This window comes from Takifugu flavidus, unplaced genomic scaffold (assembly GCF_003711565.1).
Source record: "Takifugu flavidus isolate HTHZ2018 unplaced genomic scaffold, ASM371156v2 ctg562, whole genome shotgun sequence".
Classification (NCBI taxonomy): domain Eukaryota; kingdom Metazoa; phylum Chordata; class Actinopteri; order Tetraodontiformes; family Tetraodontidae; genus Takifugu; species Takifugu flavidus.
This window is the reverse complement of record NW_026622176.1, coordinates 1-13,558: the sequence shown is the minus strand read 5'-3', so window position 1 is coordinate 13,558 and position 13,558 is coordinate 1. Positions and strand designations below refer to the sequence as shown.

The window sequence follows — 13,558 nt, the reverse complement described above, 5'->3', positions numbered from 1 at the left end:
ACACACACACACACTGTTACCTTCTGTACGTGGAACCCACAGATGCAATTTATCATGTCCCCGAACAAGGATCTTTGTCCATGGGACATCTTTGGGCACGTCTCAATCTGAAAATTATAAATCCTTGGAATTAATATAGGGCCCAATTTCTATCAGTATTAATAGTATAATTTAATAAGCTACAAACCTTTTTATACAAATCAAACCTTTTTTTTTTGTCGGGGGGCTGGCCTGTTGCCCTCCCTTGCAGGCCAGACCCCAGTGCTGGCAAGCTGACGAAGGCGAGACATCCACTCTCCGTCTCCCATCGCCTTGTGAGACTTCTTTTCTGCTGCCTTTGATGACAGACAGACATTATTTAAATGCATGCCATCAAAATAAACGTATGAGCAGACATTAGGGGTCATGCCCTGAACCCAACGGCATGAGTGTGTGAAGATTTGACGCTCAGATCAGCAGCACATTAGTAACACACTCTACTTTATATAATAATTTATACATACTATAATGTTACTGAACCATTACTGCTAATAAAGTAACGAAACTACAGCGTTGTCAGTAAAGTAAGTGTGAAATAGACTTTCACCCCCCCCCCATCAAAAAGTCGCTCCACTGTAGTAGCAGCAGTGGGGGTGGGGCAGGGGGAGTACAGGCCACAACGTAATAAAGGAGTAAATACTCCAAACCGCTAATATGTCACAAGCGCGCACTTTAGCCGATGACTCTATTGTAGTTTTGCAAAAACCCGTGGACGTATTAGCAACTAGCGGCTAGCGAAGACTCGCGAAACGCGAACATATAACACGACGACGCCATGACAACTTCGAAAACAACGCTAGTTCTCCCGAATGATATATATAATCGGCCATTTCGTATGTGTCGCTAAAACACTCACCATGTCAATATTGTTTATTTTCCGTTTTCTTCCAAGAGATGAATGAAGTGGTTGCGCGCAATTAAAGCTGCTAAAATGAGGGGGTGGAGCTTGAGGTGGATCGGGAGGTGGATCAACCTGCCGGTTGTCCAACATTTGAGCGCTGTGATTGGTCAGTGGGAGCGGAATGTTGGATTCACCAATCATATCGACGGAAATGTTGGATTCACCAATCATATCGACGAAAATGTTGGACGCCACCAATCATATCGACGGTGATTGATTTATACCACCAAAATTCCCCGGACGATTCCAGCTGAAAGTCCAAAGTGCTGACCATTACACCATGGAACCATTTCTTAGCCTTATCAGAAAGTTGTAAAAATAATTATAGAGTTCTTGGATATTGGATATATAAAAAATGAATTAAAAAATCTCGAAATTATATTTTTATTTGTGTCCCGGGTGAAACATTAGACCCGTCCAGAATTGGGTGAACACACACGGTAAACTGCATTTATCCAATGTGCAGGTTAAATCCCTTTTTGACTCAAATGTATGTGTGATGGTTCCCTCTGCTGGCCAAATGAAACATTGCACGAACCAAATTCTTCCACGACAATGTTTTTGAGATCGATGCAATTAAATGTTGTTCAGCCACTGTATAACATGAGCAATTATTAAAAGGTTAAGGTTCCACCGAGATTTGAACTCGGATCGCTGGATTCAGAGTCCAGAGTGCTAACCATTACACCATGGAACCTCAGATACCACCAAGCAGGACATTCAGTGTTGCAATGTTTCATTTGGCCAGCAGAGGGAACCATCACACATACATTTGAGTCAAAAAGACTGAAGATCTGAAGGTCCCTGGTTCGATCCCGGGTTTCGGCATTAGGGCTTATTCTCATTTTTCCAGTAGGGGAATCTCTCAGATTTACTTCGCAGCAGCTGCGTTTTTATGCTACACCCTGAAAAGCTGTGGCCATTCTCACTTTCGCCTGTTTTAAAAAGTTCTCGCTCAAAACAATTCTTTGATAATTCGTTTTCCAGTTAAAAGATTAGGTTCCACCGAGACTTGAACTCGGATCGCTGGATTCAAAGTCCAAAGTGCTGACCATTACACCATTTCTGTGAGGCAATGGAAAGTTGTGAAAAGAAGTATAGAGTTCGTGGCTAATTTTGTAATCACACATCTGTATAAAAAAAAATTAAAAATTAAAAAAATCTCGAAATTATATTTTTTATTTGTGTCCCGGGTGAAACATTAGACCCGTCCAGAATTGGGTGAACACACACGGTAAACTGCATTTATCCAATGTGCAGGTTAAATCCCTTTTTGACTCAAATGTATGTGATGGTTCCCTCTGCTGGCCAAATGAAAGATTGCACGAACCAAATTCTTCCACAACAATGTTTTTGAGATCGATGCAATTAAATGTTGTTCAGCCACTGTATAACATGAGCAATTATTAAAAAGTTAAGGTTCCACCGAGATTTGAACTCGGATCGCTGGATTCAGAGTCCAGAGTGCTAACCATTACCCCATGGAACCTCAGATACCACCAAGCAGGACATTCAAGCACAATATTTTGAACACCTGTTGAGGTCTTTCAGATATTTCAGGTATCCAGTCTGAGCTACTGGGGGACCTATTCTGATTATGTTTGCCTGTGTGAGAAACTGGTTTCTAAGCATTTTAACAGCATTTAGCACATTTTCAAAACTTCATTTCCAAAGAAACTTTTGCATAAAGAAGATGCCCCTGCTCCTGCCCCTGCCCCTGCCCCTGCCCCTGCCCTGCAGCAAAGCCCTGCAGGCAGCAATGTCCGAAGGACCCCAAATTTGACCCTGGCAATGGTATTTGGATAGTTATTCACATTTAAAAACTGACAATAATGGTTTGGCATTTTGTTTACTTTTAGTTTGACAATACAGTGATCCCTCGTTTATCGCGGGAGTTGCGTTCCAAAAATAACACGCGAAAAGTGAAATCCGTGAAGTAGTCAGCTTTATTTTTATTATTATTTTATTTTTCTGAGCAAGAAGATTTTTATAAACGGATATGCCACCTTCGATTATATTTGAGAACTGCAATGAACGACTCGCAAAAAAAATCCGTGAAGCAGCGAAGCCGTGAAAGATGAAACGCGATATAGCGAGGGATCACTGTATATGATATCTTTTGCTTTATTTTGATTCAGTTCAACAAGTCAAAATTCGGAGGGAGACATGTTGCAGCTGCAACTCCAAATTTAAGCATGGCACGGAAGTTTACAAAGGTATGTAGGGTTTTAAATGGAATAGTAATATTTGCAACTATAACAGAAGAGACTTAGATGGACTGCATTCCACCATGGAACCATTTCTTAGCCTTATTAGAAAGTTGTAAAAATAATTATAGAGTTCTTGGATATTGGATATATAAAAAATAAATTAAAAAAATCTCGAAATTTATTTTTATTTGTGTCCCGGGTGAAACATTAGACCCGTCCAGAATTGGGTGAACACACACGGTAAACTGCATTTATCCAATGTGCAGGTTAAATCCTTTTTGACTCAAATGTATGTGATGGTTCCTCTGCTGGCCAAATGAACATTGCACGAACCAAATCTTCCACAACAATGTTTTTGAGATCGATGCAATTAAATGTTGTTCAGCCACTGTATAACATGAGCAATTATTAAAAAGTTAAGGTTCCACCGAGATTTGAACTCGGATCGCTGGATTCAGAACTTTAAATCCAGCGATCCGAGTTCAAATCTCGGTGGAACCTGGTTTTGTCCGGTAAACAAATATCAATAATCTGCTTATAAAATGTTGCCTATAATTAGAAAGCCCGGTCTGTCCATTTTCCCCAGCCGGTCACTCCCCAGATAACCTGCAATGTCATCACTTCACAAGAGAGTAAGAGTGAAACCAAAAGTCTTTACAAATGCCAGAAGCTTTTTTTTCTTTAAATATGTCCAAATAAACAAGAAAAGCACAACGAGGAACTTTACTTTGAATTTGTCATCTAGCTTCTGTCTACCTCAATAACAATATGCATCTTCTTTATGCAAAAGTTTCTTTGGAAATTAAGTTTTGAAAATGTGCTACATGCTGTTAAAATGCTTAGAAACCAGTTTCTCACACAGGCAAACATAATCAGAATAGGTCCCCCAGTAGCTCAGACTGGATACCTGAAATATCTGAAAGACCTCAACAGGTGTTCAAAATATTGTGCTTGAATGTCCTGCTTGGTGGTATCTGAGGTTCCATGGTGTAATGGTTAGCACTCTGGACTCTGAATCCAGCGATCCGAGTTCAAATCTCGGTGGAACCTTAACTTTTTAATAATTGCTCATGTTATACAGTGGCTGAACAACATTTAATTGCATCGATCTCAAAAACATTGTTGTGGAAGAATTTGGTTCGTGCAATGTTTCATTTGGCCAGCAGAGGGAACCATCACATACATTTGAGTCAAAAAGGGATTTAACCTGCACATTGGATAAATGCAGTTTACCGTGTGTGTTCACCCAATTCTGGACGGGTCTAATGTTTCACCCGGGACATAAATAAAAAATATAATTTCGAGATTTTTTAATTTATTTTTTATACAGCCAATATCCAAGAACTCTAAATTTATTCTTACAACTTTCTAAGAAGGCTAAGAAGTGGTTCCATGGTGTAATGGTCAGCACTTTGGACTTTGAATCCAGCGATCCGAGTTCAAGTCTCGGTGGAACCTAATCTTTTAACTAGAAAACGAATTATCAAAGAATTGTTTTGAGCGAGAACTTTTTAAAACAGGCGAAAGTGAGAATGGCCACAGCTTTTCAGGGTGTAGCATAAAAACGCAGCTGCTGCGAAGTAAATCTGAGAGATTCCCCTACTGGAAAAATGAGAATAAGCCGTAATGCCGAAACCCGGGATCGAACCAGGGACCTTCAGATCTTCAGTCTTTTTGACTCAAATGTATGTGTGATGGTTCCCTCTGCTGGCCAAATGAAACATTGCAACACTGAATGTCCTGCTTGGTGGTATCTGAGGTTCCATGGTGTAATGGTTAGCACTCTGGACTCAAAGTGCTGACCATTACACCATGGAACCACTTCTTAGCCTTATCAGAAAGTTGTAAAAATAATTATAGAGTTCTTGGATATGGATATATAAAAAATAAATTAAAAAATCTCGAAATTATATTTTTATTTGTGTCCCGGGTGAAACATTAGACCCGTCCAGAATTGGGTGAACACACACGGTAAACTGCATTTATCCAATGTGCAGGTTAAATCCTTTTTGACTCAAATGTATGTGTGATGGTTCCCTCTGCTGGCCAAATGAAAAATTGCACGAACCAAATTCTTCCACGACAATGTTTTTGAGATCGATTCAATTAAATGTTGTTCAGCCACTGTATAACATGAGCAATTATTAAAAAGTTAAGGTTCCACCGAGATTTGAACTCGGCTCGCTGGATTCAGGACTTTAAATCCAGCGATCCGAGTTCAAATCTCGGTGGAACCTGGTTTTGTCCGGTAAACAAATATCAATAATCTGCTTATAAAATGTTGCCTATAATTAGAAAGCCCGGTCTGTCCATTTTCCCCAGCCGGACACTCCCCAGATAACCTGCAATGTCATCACTTTCACAACAGAGTAAGAGTGAAACCAAAAGTCTTTACAAACGCCAGAAGCTTTTTTTTTCTTTAAATATGTCCAAATAAACAAGAAAAGCACGACGAGGAACTTTACTTTGAATTTGTCATCTAGCTTCTGTCTACTTCAATAACAATATGCATCTTCTTTATGCAAAAGTTTCTTTGGAAATTAAGTTTTGAAAATGTGCTAAATGCTGTTAAAATGCTTAGAAACCAGTTTCTCACACAGGCAAACATAATCAGAATAGGTCCCCCAGTAGCTCAGACTGGATACCTGAAATATCTGAAATACCTCAACAGGTGTTCAAAATATCTTGCTTGAATGTCCTGCTTGGTGATATCTGAGGTTCCATGGTGTAATGGTTAGCACTCTGGACTCTGAATCCAGCGATCCGAGTTCAAATCTCGGAAGTGGAACCTTAACTTTTTAATAATTGCTCATGTTATACAGTGGCTGAACAACATTTAATTGCATCGATCTCAAAAACATTGTTGTGGACGAATTTGGTTCGTGCAATGTTTCATTTGGCCAGCAGAGGGAACCATCACACATACATTTGAGTCAAAAAGGGATTTAACCTGCACATTGGATAAATGCAGTTTACCGTGTGTGTTCACCCAATTCTGGACGGGTCTAATGTTTCACCCGGGACATAAATAAAAAATATAATTTCGAGATTTTTTAATTTATTTTTTATACAGCCAATATCCAAGAACTCTAAATTTATTCTTACAACTTTCTAATAAGGTTAAGAAGTGGTTCCATGGTGTAATGGTCAGCACTTTGGACTTTGAATCCAGCGATCCGAGTTCAAGTCTCGGTGGAACCTAATCTTTTAACTGGAAAACGAATTATCAAAGAATTGTTTTGAGCGAGAACTTTTTAAAACAGGCGAAAGTGAGAATGGCCACAGCTTTTCAGGGTGTCGCATAAAAACGCAGCTGCTGCGAAGTAAATCTGAGAGATTCCCCTACTGGAAAAATGAGAATAAGCCCTAATGCCGAAACCCGGGATCGAACCAGGGACCTTTAGATCTTCAGTCTAACGCTCTCCCAACTGCGCCAAAGCTGGGGAACAGTAGTCTGTATAAGATGGGGAAGAAGGGGGAAAAAGGGGAAAAAAGGGGGAAGAAGAGAAGGAAAGACAGAAGTTCGAATCCCACCCGGACCAAAAAATGATAGAATTATTTTTGTAAAACTTTTAATTTATAACAAAGAGAATATGTATGTACAATTGTGAACAAAATGACATTCACATTTAATCATTTATAAAGCTGAAATTGTCAAAGAAACAAATCAAACCCCAATGAAACCTTGATACAACTATGAAATAAGATGTAAAACTTGCAGTGGAACTCAAAGGGCAGAACAGCCCACCGGGATAAGCAATTAAAAGTAACAATATTGCATTACTGTCTCATCTGCTTCAGCTACTGTTCTTTGGTGAGAGCCTCAGTCTTTGGACAGTATATTTTTCCTTTGTACTGAAGAGGGTGGCTGATGGTCCACTGGAGGCAACTGCAGGATCAATTTGCCGTAACCTAGGTTTTGCCTGTCCAGCTGTATTTGCTGGCATGTTGTAGGTGTGCAGCTGGTAAACTGGGGGCTGGCGTTGGTACTGTGGCAGAGAGATGGGTTTTGTTTTTGCACAGGGCAATGGGTCAGCTGGTCGTTGCACACCTTGCAAAAGAACAGACGCCTCCTGACCCTTCAGCCGTTGGTTATACCACTGCATGAGGGTGGTCTGGTTCACTCCAACACGTTGGAGGGTTGTCTGCTGCATTAGCGTCGCATTGCACAGAACCAGCTGCCGGATCTTTTTGTAATCCTGTAAAATTAGAGACCATCGAGATACGCTGTGTTGTCCTCTTTTTTGGGGCTCGTGTGAATGTTGCACAGCCTCATGAAGATGGTCTCTATCAGGCGACAGCAGTTTGGCCACTGAGCTGGTGAACCACTTGAGCCAAGAACACACCGTTTTGTGCTTTCCACCCCAGGAGTGAGCACAGCCTTCTTTTTAGGAGACCTGAAGCGTCCAGTTAGCAACCGGTCCTGATGTCTTGCAGCATACACAATCCTGTCTTTGTCAAATTTGTCAAGACTCTGCCACAAACCCAGAATGGTGCTAACTTGTTGATTGTTCAGGGTCAATCCCGTCTGCTCTCGTAGCTCCACCAAGTATTCAGCCAGTTCATCTACTCGGTCCGTTCCAGGAATGCTGCGGTTGTCTCCAGCCTGGAAAATAAAAACTGATATTTAGGTTCTGTGGCATCACAATTTCCTTGTCACTACTTCAATTCTTGCAGACAGACAGATGTCAGGGACCCGACGAGAACCCAAATGCAACACCGGAGTTCGACGGAACACAGCTTTATTATCAGGAATAGACAGCAGACAGGATTCACCGGGGAGCCGGCAGGATAGAATAGTTGGGGAAGGTGGAAGGTGATCTATAGATCGACTGAGAATTTATTTATTTATCACTTACATCCTGTTGTGAAGAGGACATGGAAGAAGGAAGCTGGGGCTGAAGCAAAACTGTAGATGACTGAAGAGGAGGCCCAGCTGGAGGTGGAGGAGGCACGGCTGGAGGTTTTTTTGGTAGACATTTTCTGTCATGTTATAACATAACATAACTCAGCTGCAGAGGGCACTTTTCTATCTGTAACAACAAAAAAACTTACTCTTGTTTCACATAACATAATAGCTGACTAATAAATGTGTAAACACCCTGCTGAATGTAACAGTTCACCGTGTTAAGTTCTTCAGAGGCATTTTTATCCTGCTAATAGTTATAAATCTAGATAGATTATGTCCTTTCTGTCTATACCTGAGGGAAAAATGTAGTCTGCTATCTGAAATGATTAATGTAAGTCGTTTTAGGTTGGTCGTTTCACCTGAGTGTAAAGGTCATGCCATTTCTTGTGTCTGTCATAACATAACATAATGTTATAACAAGTAATCAGAAACGACGCAGTCCAGCGCACAACTGCCCAAGAAAACAAGCAATTTCATCGGCAGAAAAAAAAAATACAACCAGCTAAAGCTCCGGCAGCAACTGCACAAACTTTACTGCAAAACTCCCGATGATCAAGTTACATTAGCGTTACAAATGCCTGACATGACTTGGACATATTGCATTAAGCATTTACGGTGATATTTTATGTGAAATGAAAAAAAAAACTTAACGAATAACAGACCGCAATTTGCGCACGTACCTTGTCAACATCCACGGAGATGTCCGGAATAAACAGCGGGCAGACTTTTAAATAATAAATCAACTCTAGGATCGATTGACTTTTCCAAAGTTTGAGACCGCAGTTTAATTTAAGGCGGGACGTCGAAAGATTGAATCGCGTATATGATTGGCTGTTGAAAGATTGAATCGCGCAGATGATTGGCTGTTGAAAGATTGAAAAGCGCATATGATTGGCTGTTGAAAGATTGAATGGCGCATATGATTGGCTGTCGAAAGATTGGATCGGCGACGCGACTGGCTGTCGAAAGATTGGATCGGCGACGCGACTGGCTGTCGAAAGATTGAATGGCGCATATGACTGGCTGGGCTTATACAGCTTTTCGCTCGCCGGGTAGCGCCATTTCGGCCCGTGCGCTGCAGTCTGCCATCCGTACACGAGGGGGCTCTCTTGCGTCGCGTTACAGCAGCACATACAGTATGATCTGTAGTCCTGGACCCACCAGCGTAGGTTTGTGTCCTACGGGCTGCATCCCACACAGATGACCTCCCCCCACCACAACGCAGGGGTCTGTAGCTCCTCTCTCCCACGCAGCACAGAACCCACGCAAATCAGCACGCTGGCAGCTTTTCAGCTCCCGCGCGCAGCAAAGAGAGGATGTCTGTGGATTCTGTAGGTGCCCGGTGCCTACGGAGGGCATCTGCTGGACATGTGAGCCCCCACTGAAACCGGGGGACGAGTTCTCATCGGCATCGCCATGACAACGGCGATAAGACAATGCTGAGACATAGTGCTGTACCTACTCATTGTGTTGCTGGCTGCTTTATGCAAAAAAAACATATGCTGTCTGTGCTCTAACAAAAAATAATTTAAAAAAAGATAAAAGGTGTTTTTTTTCCCCTAACAGGAGTGTTTTTTTTGTACTTGATGTTTTTGTACGGCACTAAATCACTGTTGATCATTATGTGACCCATATGAAGAGTGCTGCGGCTACCCTCATCATTAAGAGGGAAAAAAGGCTCAGTACAGCAACAGCCTAAGGCAGCATAAAGAGCCCTGAACGTGACTTTGTGATACCATTTCTCTCCACCTCTTTGGCATCCATTATCCTCAGAAACAAAAGCAGCAAGCTAAGAGTTGAGACTTTCAAATTCGTGGACGTAATTCATCATACCAGTGCGACACATTAATAGAAAAAACATTGTGACAAGAAGAACAACACATCATATGTGTAGAGTCAAATATACACATATGCAAAATACACACAGTCATTTTATTTATTTGCTCATATTTATTATTTACAGCATGTACATGGATCAAATTAGCACTTGTAACATGACTGAAAACCAGAATCATCACCTAAAATATGTTTTCTGTGTATTTAATCCAAAAGTGCTTGTGTTCTTATGTGTCATTAAACATATTGTCTTATAATAATTATAGGAATCCATCTCCAACTGGCCAGTTTATCTCAGCGTTAGCTGTCAAAACAGGGAAATAGTTATTTTATTGTTTACTTTTATTTGTGCAAAAGATGTATAAAAAGCCTGGAAATGTTTTCAATCTCTGTGCTAACTGATATTCCCTCCATATTTACAGACGGTCGTCCATTTTTCTACCAAAGATGTGAAAATACCTCCTTAAGCCTTCTGTCACGTGACATTTATACAAGACTTTAGCGCTGACTACAAGCTTAAGCAAATATACATACGTACATGTTTAAAGCTGCCATCCGCTTGTTAAATACCTGCAAGCTCTATCATACAAATTCAAACATTAAAACAGTGGAAACATAAAATTGCCTTTAACATTTATCCGAGTTTTCGGGCTGTGTGCCATTGCCTGAGGTCGGCGTTAGCTGCGTTTTTCTTTTGGTGGTTATGTTAAAAGTCACGCTGGAGCAAGGATGTGTATTTTAGCATTGTTTGCTGTGGCCTCATGCACAGGTGACTTTAATTACACTGAGAATTGATTTAGTCCTCTTTAATTAAAGGAGGCTGGTGAGAGTCTCACAGGACCTCAGCCAGGCAGCGGTCGGTCCCGTCACTCGCTTCCAGGCGCACCTGCCGGTTGGTTTTTCGGTTCTCCACCCAGGAGTTGTGGATGATGGTCCCCCCTGGTGAAGGGTCCACTTGGAGCAGTGAGACCACCCTTTTTTTGACCTTGGCCCTGAGGGCACGCCGCAGCTTCTGACGGGTGAAGGCATAAAGCAGTGGGTGGGAGATGGTGGTGCCATAGGCCAAGGCGAGGAACCAGAGGCGTACGCTGATGAGAGCGCTACTCGGGCCCACACCCAAGATTAACACGTTGGTCACGGAGAGGGGGGCCCAGCAGCCAAGGAAGGTGGTGATGATGATGAGGGACATCTTGAATACTCGTCTCTGACGCTCCCGTCGGTCCCTGTGGCGCCGCACCGCCCTCCTGAGGGCAATAATGGCCGACACGGAGGCTTGGACCCCCATGGTGGTGGGCATGTGCCTTGCAGCGCCCGTATCAGATGCAACCAGTGGGGCGGAGGGGGACAGCACAGGGGGGGAGGTAGCTGTCGGGGTGGGGGAGGAGGCGAGCGGCGGGTGGCTGAGCTGCTTGGTGACATCCGTGGTGCACTGCTCCACACCCGCCTCCCAACACTCGTTCGAGCCGACCCCGGATTTCTTCTTCTGTAGCTTGTGGAGGCCCTTACAGGAGGAACCCCTGAAGCGCTGGCTCTTTTTCATGTGGGAGCCGATTCGGATGTTTAAAGCTCTCAGTATTCTGGAGTAGGTGAACAGCATGACCAAAACGGTGGTGAAGAAGACCGGTATCTGCAGGATGAGATGGTACTGCATACTCAGGCTGGCGTGATAGCCATGAGCACCAATGCACAGCAATGTCCGATTGCGCCACGTCCGCAGCTCTCTGTCATGTGACAGCGAGAAGGGTGTCCACTGTCCATTATCCCCTTCACCGCTTGTCCACTGTAGCTCCAAGAACGGGATGAAAAACACAGCCACAGAGGTGACCCACACAGCAGCCAGGAGCAGCGACGCTCTGCGCGTGGTCAACAACCTGTTGGCTGGCCGAACTGAAATGTCGTACCGGTCCAGGCTTATCACCAGGATGTTGACCGCTGTGGCGATGCTGGCAAATGTGACGCAGGCCTCATGGAAGCAGCAGAGGACAGCCAGGTTGGGTCCTGGCTCGAGCAGAACAACAACCAGGGTGAGGGGCAGACACAGGAGGCACACCGCCACGTCCAACACGTGCAGGTTCACAGTCACCATATTGCTGACCGAGTCCACTAAGTTGGACTGCGAGCAGTAGAGCACCAGAACCGTCAGGTTACTGCTGAAACCCAGCACCAGCTCCAGCATGAGGAGGGCAGTGAGAGGCGCCTGGAACCCCAGCGAGTACGGCGTGTACTCCGACACGGACTGCTAGAGGAGCCTCCGTCCTGCCCCTGAAAGACTCCCATTCCCTCCAGACTGGCTGCCGTCCCAGCCCAGTCAGTGGTGCCTGGGCCAAAGGTGTAGCTGTCCGTCTCCATGACGACCTCTCAGCCTTCGTATATTTTATCTGTCACACCAATGATGAGGTCCCATGATGCACCAGCCCAAGCCTCCATGATAGAGGGACGAGTAACAGCTTGGAGGCGGCACTGCGGAGACAACAACACAATATTGATATTTAAAAAATGAGCTGCGAGAACAGTCAAAAATTATCCGTCCATTTATCCGTCCGTCCGTCCATCCATCCATCCATCCATCCATCCATCCATCCATCCATCCATCCACCCACCCATCCATCCATCCATCCACCCACCCACCCGTCCGTCCGTCCATCCATCCGTCCATCCGTCCATCCATCATCCATCATCCATCCATCCATCCATCCGTCCATCCGTCCGTCCGTCCATCCGTCCACCCGTCCATCCATCATCCATCCATCCATCCATTCCATCCATCCATTCATCATCATCCATCCATCCATCCATCATCCATCATCCATCATCCATCATCCATCCATCATCCATCCATCCATCATCCATCCATCCCCAAACAGGACAGGTGTTGCATTATGCATTAATACAACCTTCAATCTGTTTCCATTCAGGATCTCTGATTACATCTTTGGCTTGGCCACAATCTGAGACCTGCACACATGCTGTATGAGAGGCTGGCAGCAACAATGGGCCATCATAAATGTGCTGCAGACCTCAGGGGAAAGGCAAATTAAATGAAGTCAAATTATCAGGCCCACAGGCAATCAACTCTCTCATTGGAACGCCACAAACAGCACAACAAATTAAATTAGGTACTTTAAAACTGACCTCATCAGAAGAAAGGGAATAAGTGAGGTCACTCTTTTGTTATTTGTTAGATCCAATTGCATATTATTAACAATGTTGGGGGAAATGTCAAATCTCATTCTGCAGTCTGCCACTAGGGGGCGAGAAAACCAGTAAGTGCAAATATGCTAATCCCGGTTTGCTTTTAAATAAGCAAGAAACATGCACCAAAAAAACAAGTTTAATAAGCATAAGTATAGAAAATCACTCATTCTGCAAACCTGTGAACACTGAAAAAAGAGAAAAAAGCACCTCATCTGAAAATCTGAACGCTACTGAAGAGAATTGTGTTTATTTTATTATCATGTGTTGTACCATATGTTTCTGTTTTTTGTTAGAAGCGCTTTAGAAGTTAGGAATGGTAGAATGTTTAGTAAGTGAAATAAAGGTCAGTTGACCCCTTCTTGACATGATTGTTGTTTAGACAGTTGTAATCAGCAGGAGACACTCAGACGGAAGTGTTAAACCCCATCAACTTGACAGCATAGTTTACTGGTGTTGATAAGTTCCTCT

At 43.3% G+C, this 13,558-nt stretch overlaps 7 non-coding genes and 1 pseudogene across 7 annotated transcripts; 4 read left to right on the top strand and 4 right to left on the bottom strand.

Moving 5' to 3' along the window:
• Positions 1–1,565: 1,565 nt before the first annotated feature.
• Positions 1,566–1,637, bottom strand: trnaq-cug (transfer RNA glutamine (anticodon CUG)). The gene has a single exon. It is a non-coding gene; the product is annotated as a tRNA-Gln (tRNA).
• A 300-nt stretch (positions 1,638–1,937) lies between these two features.
• On the bottom strand, positions 1,938–2,006 carry trnaq-uug (transfer RNA glutamine (anticodon UUG)). Its single transcript has one exon. It is a non-coding gene; the product is annotated as a tRNA-Gln (tRNA).
• A 351-nt stretch (positions 2,007–2,357) lies between these two features.
• Positions 2,358–2,429, bottom strand: trnaq-cug (transfer RNA glutamine (anticodon CUG)). The gene has a single exon. It is a non-coding gene; the product is annotated as a tRNA-Gln (tRNA).
• A 1,699-nt stretch (positions 2,430–4,128) lies between these two features.
• On the top strand, positions 4,129–4,200 carry trnaq-cug (transfer RNA glutamine (anticodon CUG)). The gene has a single exon. It is a non-coding gene; the product is annotated as a tRNA-Gln (tRNA).
• A 336-nt stretch (positions 4,201–4,536) lies between these two features.
• trnaq-uug (transfer RNA glutamine (anticodon UUG)) lies at positions 4,537–4,608 on the top strand. Its single transcript has one exon. It is a non-coding gene; the product is annotated as a tRNA-Gln (tRNA).
• Positions 4,609–5,866: 1,258 nt separating this feature from the next.
• trnaq-cug (transfer RNA glutamine (anticodon CUG)) lies at positions 5,867–5,941 on the top strand. The gene has a single exon. It is a non-coding gene; the product is annotated as a tRNA-Gln (tRNA).
• Positions 5,942–6,279: 338 nt separating this feature from the next.
• trnaq-uug (transfer RNA glutamine (anticodon UUG)) lies at positions 6,280–6,351 on the top strand. Its single transcript has one exon. It is a non-coding gene; the product is annotated as a tRNA-Gln (tRNA).
• A 3,638-nt stretch (positions 6,352–9,989) lies between these two features.
• LOC130520869 (G-protein coupled receptor 22-like) lies at positions 9,990–12,424 on the bottom strand (annotated as a pseudogene).
• Between the last annotated feature and the right edge of the window lie 1,134 nt (positions 12,425–13,558).